Source organism: Panthera pardus, unplaced genomic scaffold (genome assembly GCF_024362965.1).
Source record: "Panthera pardus isolate Hobbes unplaced genomic scaffold, ASM2436296v1 HiC_scaffold_6, whole genome shotgun sequence".
NCBI lineage: Eukaryota > Metazoa > Chordata > Mammalia > Carnivora > Felidae > Panthera > Panthera pardus.
Genome location: NW_026526991.1, coordinates 11,147,729 through 11,161,901, shown reverse-complemented (window position 1 = coordinate 11,161,901; position 14,173 = coordinate 11,147,729).

Genomic DNA, 14,173 nt, shown 5'->3' with positions numbered 1-14,173 from the left:
CAGCCCGGAGGGGAGAGACCTCCCGGCTACTTATCCTAATCAACTCCGTGAGGGGCGCCAGGCTGGCTCAGTGGGTGAAGCGTCCGACTCTTCGTTTCGCCTCAGGTCACGATCTCCTGGTTTGTGGGTTCGAGCCCCACATCGGGCTCCGTGCTGACAGCGCGGAGCCTGCTTGGGATTCTCTCTCTCCCTCTCTCCCTGCCCCTCCCCTGCTTTCTCTCTCTCTCTCTTTCTCTCTCTCTCTCTCAAAAATAAATAAATAAACATTAAAAAAAAAAAAACACAAACCATTTAAACTCCAGGAAGTGGATTCGGGGTGGAATCCATTTACCGCTCTGGAGTGGGTGACTCTCTAACCCAACTTCATCGCGCTCCCATTTGCCTGGCTGGCTTTCGATGTCTCTCTCAGTTTCTCTCTGAGAAAGTGCAGTCCTGGTTTCGGTGGGGTTGGGGTCAGGCGGGGAGCTGCCCCATATCAGAACACGCAGCGTCCTTGGTAGAATATGACACGTCAGGAAGGGGAACCGGATGGAAAGGGGGGAAAGGATTGAGCTTGGGCGGGACACAGAGATGGAGCAATCCCCATGCACGAAAGCCAACCTGGGGTCTCCTTATAGTCGAGCAGGTGCATGGAGGTGAGTCCGGATGGATTCACAGATAATGAGCTCACAGTAGATGCCGAGCCAAAAGAATGATGGTTGGAAACAGGACCCGATGTGTCGCAGGAAGGGGCCGTGATCTGTTCGCTGGGCCCCAAGGCTGGAGTGCGAACTTGGGCCGTTGGGTGGCCGCCCTCGCCCCAGGAAGCCCTCACCGGGACCAGAGCCGAGCTCGAGAGCTCCCACCTTGACTGGGCCTCCACCTGGCCGTGTCACCCTGGGGTGCCTCTTGCTGTCTTCAGCCTCACTTTGAAGCCTCCCAGGCTGTAAAATGTGGGGACCAGGTGGCATCTGCCAGTCTGTGCCCTGAGCCTGGCCCCTGTGGGCCTGGGGTTCCCTCCTGCCCTTGCCGCTCTGCTGACGTTCCCCAGAAGCAGAGCCCAGGGTCCTGAGGACCCCCAGGGTCCGAGTCGAGCATTGCCGTGCTAGAACAAGTTTCTGGGATCCAAGAAGAAACTGAAAAGCCATTCACCAGAAGCCAAACCTCACTACAACTTTATTATTATAAATGTGAGTTTCCAAGCTTTAAGTGCTAGGCATTAACAACAGCCCCTCAACACTGCTGATGTCAGGTCACTCTGGGTGTCCCCTCTGACGCCCCACGATCCTCAACGCACATTCCTGTTCAACCAGCCGTACGGAGTGACCCCTGACCTTCCGGTGCATGGGAGAACATAGGTCAGGTCAAAGTTCCTGGCAATCTGTTTCCAAAAAGAACTCCGTACTCAGGATTGATGGCTTAGGCTTATCCTGAAAGCCTCATCTGCAACTTCTGGGCCGGCACCCCGGGGCCGTGGTTTCCGCAAGATTTTTGTTTCAATCTTAGCCTCCAAAGACTCGAAACGACCGACCGAGGAGTAGCATCCTAAGGGATTCGCATCAAGCCTCCTGTGTTGAGAGTGAAAGAATAGAACCAGCTGTGCCTGGAGTCCCTGTAATCCCATCTCTCCATCCTCCCTGCCCTCTTCTTCCCCTTTACGTCGTCTGCCTCAAAGACACCCGCTCGCGCTGCATTTTGAACTTCACCCTCTGGGAAATCTGGGCATGGCGGAAGTCGGCATTTGGCTTCTAAGTTGCTCTCCCAAGATGTGAGCAAATCTCCAACAGGTTCTTTGCTTGAAGGATCTGTGGCCTAAAAGGAATTCAAAAATGAAACCGCATCCTCCAAAGAGATTCTGTCCTGTGTGAGGAATGCTAATACGCTCGAATTTCTACAGAGATTAGAATTGTAATAGGACGAAATCTCTATTTTCCACCTTTTTCTGTTATTTAAATCTAATAAGCTCTGTCTGTAATAGTCCTCCTGAAATTATCAAGCAAACACGCTGTCTTTTCTTTTTTAACTTTTTAAAATGTTTTTATTTATTTTTGAGACAGAGAGAGAGCGTGAGCAGGGGAGGGGCAGAGAGAGAGGGAGACACAGAATCCGAAGCAGGCTCCAGGCTCCGAGCTGTCCGCACAGAGCCCGACGCGGGGCTCGAACTCACCGACCACGAGATCATGACCCGAGCCGAAGTCGGACGCTTCACCGACTGAGCCACCCACGCGCCCCAAACACGCTGTCTTAACACTTGTACAAACCATCAGTCTATGTCCCTTTTTAACTTGTAAAGCTCTTAGTTGCGATTTTCTTCGTAAAATTAATAGCTTTCACAATCATTAATTAGTGCGGCGTTTTGCTCTCAAAATAATAAATACGTATTTATACTTCAACGGACGGATTCAGTTCCAGCATGAGAACCGTGTAAGGAAATATGTTGCAAGGAGGGAAGAGAGAAGCAGGTAGGTAGGAACACAGGTTAAAAGGGGCAAACTATGCTGCTGTTCAGACACACCGTGGCTGATGGGTGGTGCCCGAGAAGTCAGGGTGCTGGTTGCGGGGGGGTGGCTGGCCTGGGAGCAGTATGTGGAGGGCCCTGCGTGGCTGGTGAGATGTCTCTCCTGTCCGCGGGGTAGGGGGCAATGATAAGGATATTCACCTTGTGACAATTTATTAAGCTAAACCGTTTCATGTGGTTTTGGGGTACTTGTGCTACAAAACGAGTTGTAAAAAAAAAAACAAAAAACAAAAAAACAGGATAAAGTGCCAATCTGGAAATAAGAAATACCAAATGCTGGGGCGCCTGGGTGGCTCAGTCAGTGAAGCATCTGACTCTCGATTTCTTTTTTTTTTTTTTAAATGTTTATTTATTTTTGAGACAGAGAGAGACAGAGCATGAACAGGGGAGGGGCAGAGAGAGAGAGGGAGACACAGAATCTGAAACAGGCTCCAGGCTCTGAGCCATCAGCACAGAGCCCGACATGGGGCTCAAACTCACGGACCGTGAGATCATGACCTGAACCGAAGTCCGATGCTTAACCAACCGAGCCACCCAGGCGCCCCTGACTCTCGATTTCAGCTCAGGTCTCATGATCTCATGGTTCGCGAGATTGAGCCCACATTGGGTTCTACGCTGACAGCGTGGAGCCTGCTTGGGATTCTCTCTCTCTCTCTCTCTCAAAAATAAATAAACATTTAAAAAAAGAGAGAGAGTGAGAGAGAATGAATGCCGTGGCCAGTTGTTTCCAAAGATGATGGCCACTGTCCCTCCCAGCCAATGCCCCTCTGGGGTGTGACTTTGTAGAACCTCTTATTAAGAGGTGGAAGGTATTTCTTCTCCCCTGGGACTTGGGTCAGCCAGCAGAATGCAGCCGTGTGAGGCGTGGGAAGGGCAGGCGGGCCAGGGCTGGAGCTTGCTGGCTCCCCCGGTCAGCCCACAGGCAAGCAGCCCAGGCTGTCCAGCCATCGAGGTCTTGCGGGGACAGAAGGCCTGGAGGACGAGCGGCCACGCGGAGGGGAAGGAGGCGTCCCTGTGACACCAGCACGGCCATCCCCGGCGTTCCTGCCCCAGCCCAGCTCCCAGCTAACTGCCGCCACAGGGACGTACCCCCTCGGCTTCGTGGAGCAGAGCCACCCACCCGACGGTGACAGCTGCTGACAAGTGCTTGCTGCTTTCGGGCACAAACACGGGTGGTTTGTTCCAGGCTGAGGGGCCGCGGGTTCTTCAGACACATCGCTTTGCTGGGTGGAGGGGAAGTCAGCTCTGGGGCGGTCATATGGTTGGTCACACCTAAGCAATGCTGGAACCTTCTCCGCAGGGCCTCTCCAGGCCCAACCTCAGGGCACCCTTGTTTCTCACGATGGGACCCTCTTAGGACACCAACGCCCCCCCCTTCCCGTATCCCCCAGCCCATCGGCGGATCCCCTCTTTGTCTGGTCTGCTTCCTCAGACCTGAAGACACAGTCGACTCTCTTCCTTCCACCTTTGAAACTGTGCCCGCCCTCACCCAGCCGGGGCCACTTTCCTCCTGCAGCCACGCTTTGCCCAAGAGCCCACTTCCTGTCGCCATAGTCTGGCTCCCGCCCACCACGCCCCAGCATCATCTCTCGCCAGCGTCACCCGGGGACCTCGCGTCGCTGGCCAGCCTGCCCCTGGACTCACTTTGATCCTCAGACGCGGCAGCCAGACTCGGCCTGTCCCGGAGCTGTAGACACCTCTCCCTCTCTTCCACCTCTCAGCTCCCCAGCGCCCCCTCCGACTGGCCGTTGTCGGTCCTCCCTATGGTGCGGGGTTGTGCTCCCCTTTCGCAGCCCCCTCCCGCATCGTGCTCGTCTCCGGGTTCTCGGGCCTTCCCACATCTCTTATCTCTCCCACGTGTTCCTCCAGATCACTTCCTTCCTCCAAACCCCACAGCCCCGGAGCCAGCTGCCTACAAGACACCTCCCCCTCAGGCGTTCCAGAGATGCCTTGAAGTTAGCATCCCTCAGCCCGGCCCCCCGACGCCCTTTAATTTGAGGCCTTGCCCACGGCCACGGGCCCCGCTAAGGCCAGAGAAGAGCAGGACACCTGACAACTCGTGGGCAGGGATGGCCGGAGCCCCAAATGGGGAGCCAGACAGGAGGCCCCGCCACCCCTCCCCCAAGCCACATGCCTTTCATCAAGGGGGAGGGGGGTCACGGGGCAGAGGGGACACCGGGACCCAAACGGTGGTCACGGGAAGCGAAGACCTCATACACTCGTTCCACTCAAAGGCAGATGAGAAGACAGAGGGAGGGGTCGGTCGGGCTCAGAAGACTGACAACCTCCCTCTCCGGTGGGGGGACTGCGCTTATGAAAACCAGCCCCGTGGGAGCCCGTGACTGGAATCATACCTGGACCCAGGGCAGGGGAGCTGGCTTTGCAGTCACGCGGCGGGGAGGGCGGCGACTCCTGCTCTGTACAGAGCCGTGTGGCCCTGAACAAGTCACTTCACCCCTTCTGAGTCTCAATGTCTCATCCGTAAAATGGGAACATTCCTAGCTGTTGCCCTACCTCATAACGTGACGGTGAGGATTCAGGTGAGATGAGGGTGCTCACACGGCCCAGAGGCCTTGGGCTGTTTCTGCGGATGTGGGGCAACCTTGAAGGCGAGGAGAAGCCCAGGGAGAAAAGGGCTTTCGTGTCTGTAGACCCTAGGGGGTGTGGGGGGAGCCTGGGGAAGAGGTCCTGAGTTGGGGTCTGGAAGCCTAAGCCTGTCCTTGAACGTGGTGCTTAGAAGGGGCCAGGGCTGGGGACCCAAGGAGGGAGCTGTGCTACCCCAGACCCCCAGCCTCGCCTGCCCAGGAGGGGGGTTCACCTGTCACCTGTGCCTGGAGGCTTCCGTGGCGACGGTCCGGTTCCCAAGTGGGGTCACCGCCTCCCCACGACACCCAGGACATCCGGAAGCCCCAAATAGACCAGCAAACCCTCACCTGGTGGGCCAGATGGAGACGTACCTCCCCAAACCCCTCCACCCTGAGCTGGGAATGAAGGGGTAAGAGCCACGCCATCATCTTGAAACAGAGTTGGGCAGTAAAGATTGCCAGTAAGGCTCTGACAGTCCTTCGGCATATATTTATACAACCCTCCCACCTTCATATAAAAGAGACAGACAGCCCAGGAGGCAGAGTGAAAACCGGGGCCTGATACATCTGGTTTATGAATGAATGGCTATAGTCCAATTTATTTCTTGCCCCCGGCTTGCTAGAATACTGCATCAGCTTTAACCGGATGCGATGAACTGAGCGTGACATTTGCTTGGTGTCCTCATTGATGACGAGTTGCTTCACGTGTGTTCATTTTACTCCTGTGTGATTTTATCCTCTTTTTTAAAAAAAAAATTTTTTTTAATGTTTATTCATTTTTGAGAAGCAGACAGAGACAGAGGGCGGGCCGGGGAGGGGCAGAGAGAGAGAGGGAGACCCAGAATCCGAGGCAGGCTCCAGGCTCCGAGCTGTCGGCACAGGGCCCGACGCAGGGCTCGAACTCACGAACCGCGAGATCATGACCCGAGCCGAAGTCGGACGCCCAGCCGACTGAGCCAGCCAGGCGCCCCAATTTTATCCCCTTTTAAGATGAAAAGGCTGTTAAATGGAGGACCACACATAGAAAAAGAGTGATGCGACTTGCGGCATCGAGGCAAAGGCCCCCAAAGTCGATCACGCCCAGGGAAGTGGTCCAGGCATCACACTGATGGGCTTTTACCCCGGCTGGGGGTCCACTATGCCCGCCACAGCCCTCAACCCAGAGCCCCTCCCTCCTCGGGAGCCTCGAAAAGACCCGGCAGTGGGTCAGCATTGGCTCTTCCGTCAGGAAGGAGACAGTTGGGGTGACAGGTTTGTCCACTGCCTTGATCGTGGGGATCGGGCAGGCCAGGACCTGACAGCTCCCTACATCTTGGACCCACTCGACGCCCCCACGTCCACACCAAACCCCAACCCCTCATCTCCCCAGGCCCCTCTTCGCCTGGGGCAGCCCTGAGGTGCAAGCAACCCCCCCCTCTAATCTCTCAAGCCACACGCTTAGCATTTCCTGTGCCTCGTTCAAAACTATTAACTCCAAAGAACCAAATTACATCAAGGAGAGGGAGCAGTCAGAGTCTGGACTCACCACAGTCCAGGGAAAGCTGGGTTCTCACGCTGGCCCCCCAGGTCCATGAGTCTGAAACTAGGAATTTGGGGTACAGAGGCTGGGCACCCCGTGGGGCTAGGATAGGTCCCTGCCATGGTGGTGATCTGGGCCGGGGGGGGGGGGGGCGCGGTTTCCAGGATGGGGAAGGAGCTCGCCATGGCCTCAGGCTTCCTCCCATCCCTCTGCCAGCTCCCCTGACCAGAGCCAACCCCCAGGCTCCCTGCGACCATGCAGGGCCCCAGCTCAGGCCACCTTCTCCGAGCCTGTCGCTCCACACCCGCCTCTCCCGCCTCCTCTGTCTGCACCTCTGCTCGCCGTCCCTGGATCACAAGCAGCAACATGCCCTGAGCCACATTCACAGTATCTGTCTGTCCAGGTCCCTCTCGTGCTCAGTGGTGACCTGTCTGTCTCCTGCTCCTGGGTCCACCTGTCCCCTGACTGAGCCACCTGGGTCCCTCCCCGACTGCCCGGCTGGAGGCTAAGATCCATCCTGAGCCCCAGAACCAGCCCTGGCCCAAAGCAGGGGCGATGCACAGGGACACGGCCGTTGCCGGTGTCCGCGAGCACCTGTTCTCATCCCGGGGTCCTGTCTTCTTCCTGAGATCTAGGGCCACCTTGTGTCAGCCCGCGACGGCTGAACTCCTGCCTTCTTCCCCACGCCGGAACCTCTGTTCTAAAAACCTCCAGAGACAGACCTGTCTTGTTCTGCCCCTTCCCAGCTCCCAAATGCACTTCCTGTCCCACACCCCGCGTGCTGGATGTGGGACCCCCTTCCTACCAGAGGCCTCCCCTTGGTGCCTCCAATTCACCAGTGGACACACGTCCTCCCCCTCTGTTGCTGTTCACTGCTTAGCCTCCAACCCCTGTGTGTGCGGTTTCGAGACACTGAGTTTTCATCAATATCGATGAGTGAAGCAGGGAGGGGGGAACCAAGAAAAGAAGAATATTAACTTTTTATTTTTAAATCAACAACAATTTTTACCACCCACATCATTTTATATTTTTGAAAAGGTCTTTTTAATACAAAGGAAGTAGAGGGGTGCCTGGGTGGCTCAGTCGGCTTCAGCTCAGGGCGCGATCTCGCGGTCTGTGAGCTCGAGCCCCGCATCGGGCTCTGTGCTGACAGCTCAGAGCCCGGAGCCTCCTTCGGATTCTGTGTCTCCCTCTCTCTCTGCCCCTCCCCCGCTCATGCTCTGTCTCTCTCTCTGTCAAAAATAAATAAACATTAAAAAAATTTTTTTTAAATACAAAGGAAGTAGGCATGTTTCTCATCGCCGATAACAGGATGGTCCATTTCCACAAGACAGGTGGCCCTTACATTTCCCTCATTTTCTGTGGGTTTCTTATTCCAGCAAAGGACAGCAGAAAACTTCATCCCGGACCAATCCTGGTTGCTACAATGACTTTGGGAACCTGCCTTGGCCACCACAGTGTTCTGTATCCTGGCCTGATACGTTTTTGACTGAGAGGTAGGGACCCACTCTAGCCACAGTCACAAATGGAACCTGCTAGTGTCACTCCCGAGAGGTCTTACAGAGCGGTGTTTATCTCGGTGACTTCACGGGCGTGATCCATATCTGGCCGTCGCTCCCTGGGCCCAGAGCATCTGTTTCCGGGGGCCCCGAAGCTGACCGGACTCCAGGAAGTCAGATCCGATTTATGGAAGTCACAGAAACATGTCAGTTTGTCGTGAGCAAGTCCAGAGGCAAACTAGACCGAGTGCTGAGCTGGGCCGTCCAGCTCACCCACAGTCCGTGGAAACCTTGCTGGACGGCCACTTAATAACAGCAGGATATCATTCCGTGTCACGCCACACGTGAGGGGCTGGGCAGCCAGGTGTGGGTGGCACCAGGCTCTGATCGGGACAAGGGCTGGTTGCTCCGTGACCAGAGTCAGGCAGACACCCCCCCCCCCCCCGGCCAGGATGTGCCTTTGCAAAGAGGGCTGGAGGCCAAGGTGGGCAGCCTCTGTTGTTCCTGGGTGCCGTGGGGCTGGCCGTGGTTGGGAACGCCTGCCCTCTCTGGACTTTGATTCTTGGTGATCTCCATGAACTAGCAGCGGTTACCCAACACCACAAAACTGGGATCGAGCAAAGAATGTTCCTCCTCATTTCCCATTTGTTATGTTGCCAGGCACGATCCAGGCACCCCGGCGCCATTCCCAGTCTTCTGCTCGAAGGTGGGGTTCTCCAACCTCTGGGGAAGCCTGGCTTTACACCCCTTCTCCTGGGGATGGTGGCAGCACCAGTGGGATTCGCCCGTGTCCCGGGAGACCCCCTGCGACAGCCAGATGGAGCAGTTCTCGGGGCCCGTGTGACAGGCAATCACAAGCTCCTTTCGTCTCACTTGGGTAATGATGCAGTCACTTTTCTCTAATTCTTAAGGGACACATATGCATATCTAACGAGCAAGCAGGCGGGATTCCAAACACAGAGGGTTTTAAACATAGTTTTGAGAGAGCAGCTCTGAACAGGGAACCCATAGACATGATGTCATGCCTCCTTATTAGAGATGAGCAAGCTTTCCTTGGAAGGATGTGGAGCCCTGGGCAGGGGCTGCTTAAGAAAAGCAGACAACAGTTGAAAGAAGGACAGAAGGACAAAAAGGAAGGGAGAGAGGGAGAGAGATTGGCCTCTTCCCACCAGAAGAGCATGTCTTGATACTTTGGTATCCTGAGGTCTTAGGTTCCATGTAGAGGTTTCCCAAGAGAACCTGATAATGACCCACCAGGGTGGAATGTTAATGTGGATAAAGTCATGGCTAGCACTCTTTTTGCTTCCAGATTAGAGAACTCTTCATCATTCCCCTCGTCTCAACTAAACCCTAGACCGGCTTCTTCTCGACTCTAGGCTCTCGCCTTCCTTTCCTTAGAGAGTTTTCTCTAGGAAACGTGGAAATTCTTTCTCTGCCCCTCTGAGATATATGTAGATCTTTTTGAAAAGACTCCAGTTTTACAGCATAGAACTGTCTTTCTTAAGGGCCTGGGAGATTATGCCTGATGAAGGGTAATCATCAAGGAAGATGGCGTCTCACTCTCACCACCTCTGTTGAAGGTAGGAGCCTACCTTGGGCGGGCGCCTTGCTCTGAGTTGTAAGCCAAGATAGAAGCAAGTCTGCTTTTCCTTTGGGTAAAGCCAATTGGCAAGCACAGATGACCTAATGGTCTCCCTCTCCCACCAGCACTAATACACAGCCCACCCCCCCAACTACCACTGCTCTTGGTTCAGTAGAGTCCAGTGCTGACTCAGTGTTAGTCTCTCCTCCCTATCACAACAATCTTGAATAAAGTCGCCCGTGTCTGTTTAACTTTGCCTGGTACAATTTTTGCTTTGACAATTCCCAGCTTGGTGATGTGGGAGCCACAGTGGTGGGACAGTCCCTCAGAACCCCAAACCCACCAGGGAGACGATGGCCCTGGATTATGGGCTAACTTCTAGTGTCACAGGACTCACTTGGGTCCCTGCTTTAATTTTTTGTGCTGATTGATTTCTGATGGGCACTGTCACTGCTTTATTGGAATGAATTCTGCTCGGTCAGATATTCCTTTAAAACATTTCTATACCTGATATGCCGATATCTTATTGATGATTTTGTGTCTGCATTTATAAGTGAGGCTAATCTACAGATCTCTTTTTGTGCTGGCTTTATCAGATTCCGGGGACATGGAAGAAAAAGTTTTAAAGGATAGTAATGAACAAGCATGGCTTTAAACTTTGGATTTCAGTATAAAAAAAAGCTGTCAAATAGCACATAGTTTAAAATTCTGTGGCAGGAGAAAGGGAATGGAGGGATGCCTCCCTTAATGCTGCAATCATCCATTGAGGCTCCATAGTCTCTGAATTTTGTGCTTCTTTAAGAAATTTGCTGAGCCTGCGGTTGAATCCTTTATGCCTACCGACATAATTTTTGGATCATCATCAATTTTCAGGAATTATATAATTTAGCCTGAGCAATGTTTCACCAGCATCAGAAACAGTGAAATTATTCAGAGGGGCTGAATATGAAGAACAAAGAGTAAATGAACGTGCTTATTGGCCTCAGAGGCTCTCATTTGTTCCTGGGAGGCAGGACTGAGTTCAGGGAGAGCAAAAATGGCTTTGAGGGTTTTTCCTTGGTTTTAAACCCTGGCCTGCCAGCCTGTTCTTGATTAACGGTTAACAGACCTGCATTCTGAAAAGGATCTTCCCCCATCCGAGGTGTGGTGTCCAAAGTGGGGCTTGTATGGTCTCTCCCCACATTTTAGGAATGTGATAGTTTCTCCGAATGAATGGGGACGCGTTCGTTCTATCTTTGCCCCTTCCTCCAGGATCAGCTAAATAACATAAGGATCAACCATTGCTTACAAGTGACTTGCCTTAAAAGAACTTAAAAACGCAAATGAACTTGGGTGTTGAAGTGTCTGGGCTGATGGGTTTATACGTGGTTCATTATTAAGTGTGCCTTTCCCTTTTTTTCTACCATGATTCTGTTTTTTAGTACCTTACCATTTAAAAGATGTTGGTTTTTGACAAATACTTTTTTTTGAGAGAGAGAAAGAGAGAGAGAGAGAGAGAGAGAGAATCTTAAGCAGGCTCCATCCTCAGCACTGACCCCAACACGGGGCTTGATCCCACAACCCTGAGATCATGACCTGAAGCGAAATCAAGAGCCGGACGCTCAAGGGGTGCCTGGGTGGCTCAGTCGGTTCAGCGTCTGACTTCGGCTCAGGTCATGATCTCACGGTTCATGGGTTCGAGCCCCGCGCTGGCTCTGTGCCGACAGCTCAGAGCCTGGAGGCTGCTTCTGATTCTGTATCTCCCTCCCTCTGTCTGTCCCCCCCTGCTTGTGTTCTCTCTCTCTCTCTCTCTCAAAAGTAAATACGTAAACATTTAAAAAAAAAACTAAAAAAAAAAAAGAAAGAGTTGGATGTTCAATTGACGGAGCCACCCAGGTGCCTCAAAAATACGTTCTTTCCCTGCATGACACCTGGCATTCATGTCTCAAGCATCTGTGTCCAGAGCAAAAGCTGTGTCTGTCTTCTGTGGCAGAGTATTAACGTTTTCTGCTTCTGCAACAGAGTATGAATTCAAGCATCTAGTGAACACGAGCATCAGAAAGATTTTTCTCTTTTCTCTTTTCCACTAGCATTTCTATTTCTCCTTGAATCGGTTGTGGTATATTTTATTTTTCAAAAATTGTTTTTTTATGTTTATTTATTTTTGAGACAGAGAGAAACAGAGCAGAGTGGGGGAGGGGCAGAGAGAGAGGGAGACACAGAATCCAAAGCAGGCTCCAGGCTCTGGGCTGTCGGCACAGTGCCCGACACGGGGCTCAAACCCACGAACCATGAGATCATGACCTGAGCTCAAAGTCGGATGCTTAACAGACTGAGCCACCCAAGCGCCCTTGGTTGTGGTATATTTTACACGATAGCTGTGCCTTTCGGCGAGATTTTCCAAACTATTGGCATAAATTTGCACATAATATTTCTTATAATTCTATTAATTTTCTCTCTATCTATCCCCATGATGGCATCTACTTTTCTCATTTGGACATTAGATGCTGTCGTTTTCTCTTTTAAAAACGTGAAATGGGCAAGATCAGCACGAAAGCTTCTAAACACGGGATAAAATGATTGATATAATCTTTATGTAATACATGAAATCATTCATATCCTCAGTGCAAAATGTTGTCTAAGATGGAAGCCGAAAGAGTCCTAGTTACGACTTCATCCACATTAACATTCCATCTTGTGGATCATTTCCAGGTTTTCTTGGGAAAACTCTCTGCATGGAACCTAAGAAGACTTCATGATACTGAAGTATCAGGATTCTGTTCTTTTGGTGGGAAGAGGTGAATCCTTCTTCCTTCCAAGGCAAGACAGTTGGTTCCTGGACGTATTTTTGAAACAGAACTATAGTTGTGTTGGTTGCATTATTAACTTACCTCCATGTTGTGTTTTGTTCCCTACTTATGTTTTTTTTTTAAAGATTTTTTATAGGTTATTTTGTAATCGGACGCTCAACTGACTGAGCCACCCAGGCACCCCTTTCCCCAGTTTTCCCCGGTTTTAAGAAGAAATAATTGACACACTTCACCGTGTAAGTTTAAGGTGAACGACAGGATGGCTTGATTTACACATAGCGTGAAACGATCACCATGGTAGTAGGGTCGGTGAACACCCATTTCTTATACAGATACAATAAGAAGGAAGAAGGAAAGAAACAAGGGGGGAAATTCTCCTTGTGATGAGAACTCTTAGGATCTTCTCTCTTAACTTTCTTATACCGCTCACGGTTAGGAGAAGCATACACATATAGAAACAGCAAGTAAGCAGAATTCCACCACAGAGAGTCTCTTGAAACATCATTTTGAGAAAACAACTGTGAGCAACTTGCAGACAGGATGTAACAACTCCTTCTTTGGAAATGAGCAAGCTTTTCCTGGAAGAACGCGAAGCCCGTGGCATCGGCCGCTTAAGAAAAACAGACAACGGCTAAAGAAAGAAAAGCAAAGGAAGGAAGGGAAGGGAAGGAGGGAAGGAAAGAAGGAAGGGTTACAGAACTCAGATGTGCAGGAAGCCAATAGCTGAGACACCTGTTCTGAAGCAAAGAAAGCTTTATTACCCGAAGGGCCGCCCAGTGAGAAGCCGCCTTGCCCTGTTGAGCCGAAGGACAGCTTATGTATGTTTGGAGAGGGAGGGGACTACTCAAGAGGAGGGTTTCTTGAAACTCCGGTGGGGGGGCTTGAAATAGTCTGGATGTAAGTATTCTTCCAGACAGTGAGGCTCTTTTGGGGACCTGCTAAGATCCAATAGATCAAGACAAATGTTACGGCCCTGTCCCCATTAGGTTTCTACCAGCAGTGGGCAAACAGAAAGTAAGGGTAAAAAGGCAAAGTTAATAATTGATCGCGCATGAGGGAAAGAGGGCACATAAAACATAATTAAGTAGGGGGGCGCCTGGGTGGCTCAGGCAGATGGGCATCCGACTTCGCCTCAGGTCATGATCTCACGGTTCGTGGGTTCAAGCCCCGCATCGGGCTCTGTGCTGACAGTTCGGAGCCTGGAGGCCGCTTCTGATTCTGTGTCTCCCTCTCTCTGCCCCTCCTTTGCTCATGCTCTGTCTCTCTCACTCTCTCAAAAATAAATAAACTTAAAAAAAAATTTTTTTTTTTAAACTGGGGAAAAAAACCAAGGGAAGTGCTGACGTCATTATCTCAAGTGAGATGGCAGAAACTTGTGATTGCCTGTCACATGGGGCCTGGGAACTGCGCCATCTGGCTGTCTCAGGGGGTCTCCTGGGCCCACCCCAGGTGCTGCCATCATCCCAAGGAGAAGGGGTACAAAGTCAGGCTCTAAGACTGCCCCGGATATTAAAGAACCCCTCCTTAGAGCAGAGGACAGGGGACAGTCTGGGGATGTCTGGCTTATGACAGCGTTATTTGTTATCTCATGGTCTCGGAGTCAGACCAGATATGGCTCAGCCAGACCCTCCAGCTCAGGCAAGGTCACAGTCAAGCATCAGCTGGGGTCACAGTCACCTTAAGATTCAACCGAGCCAGGATT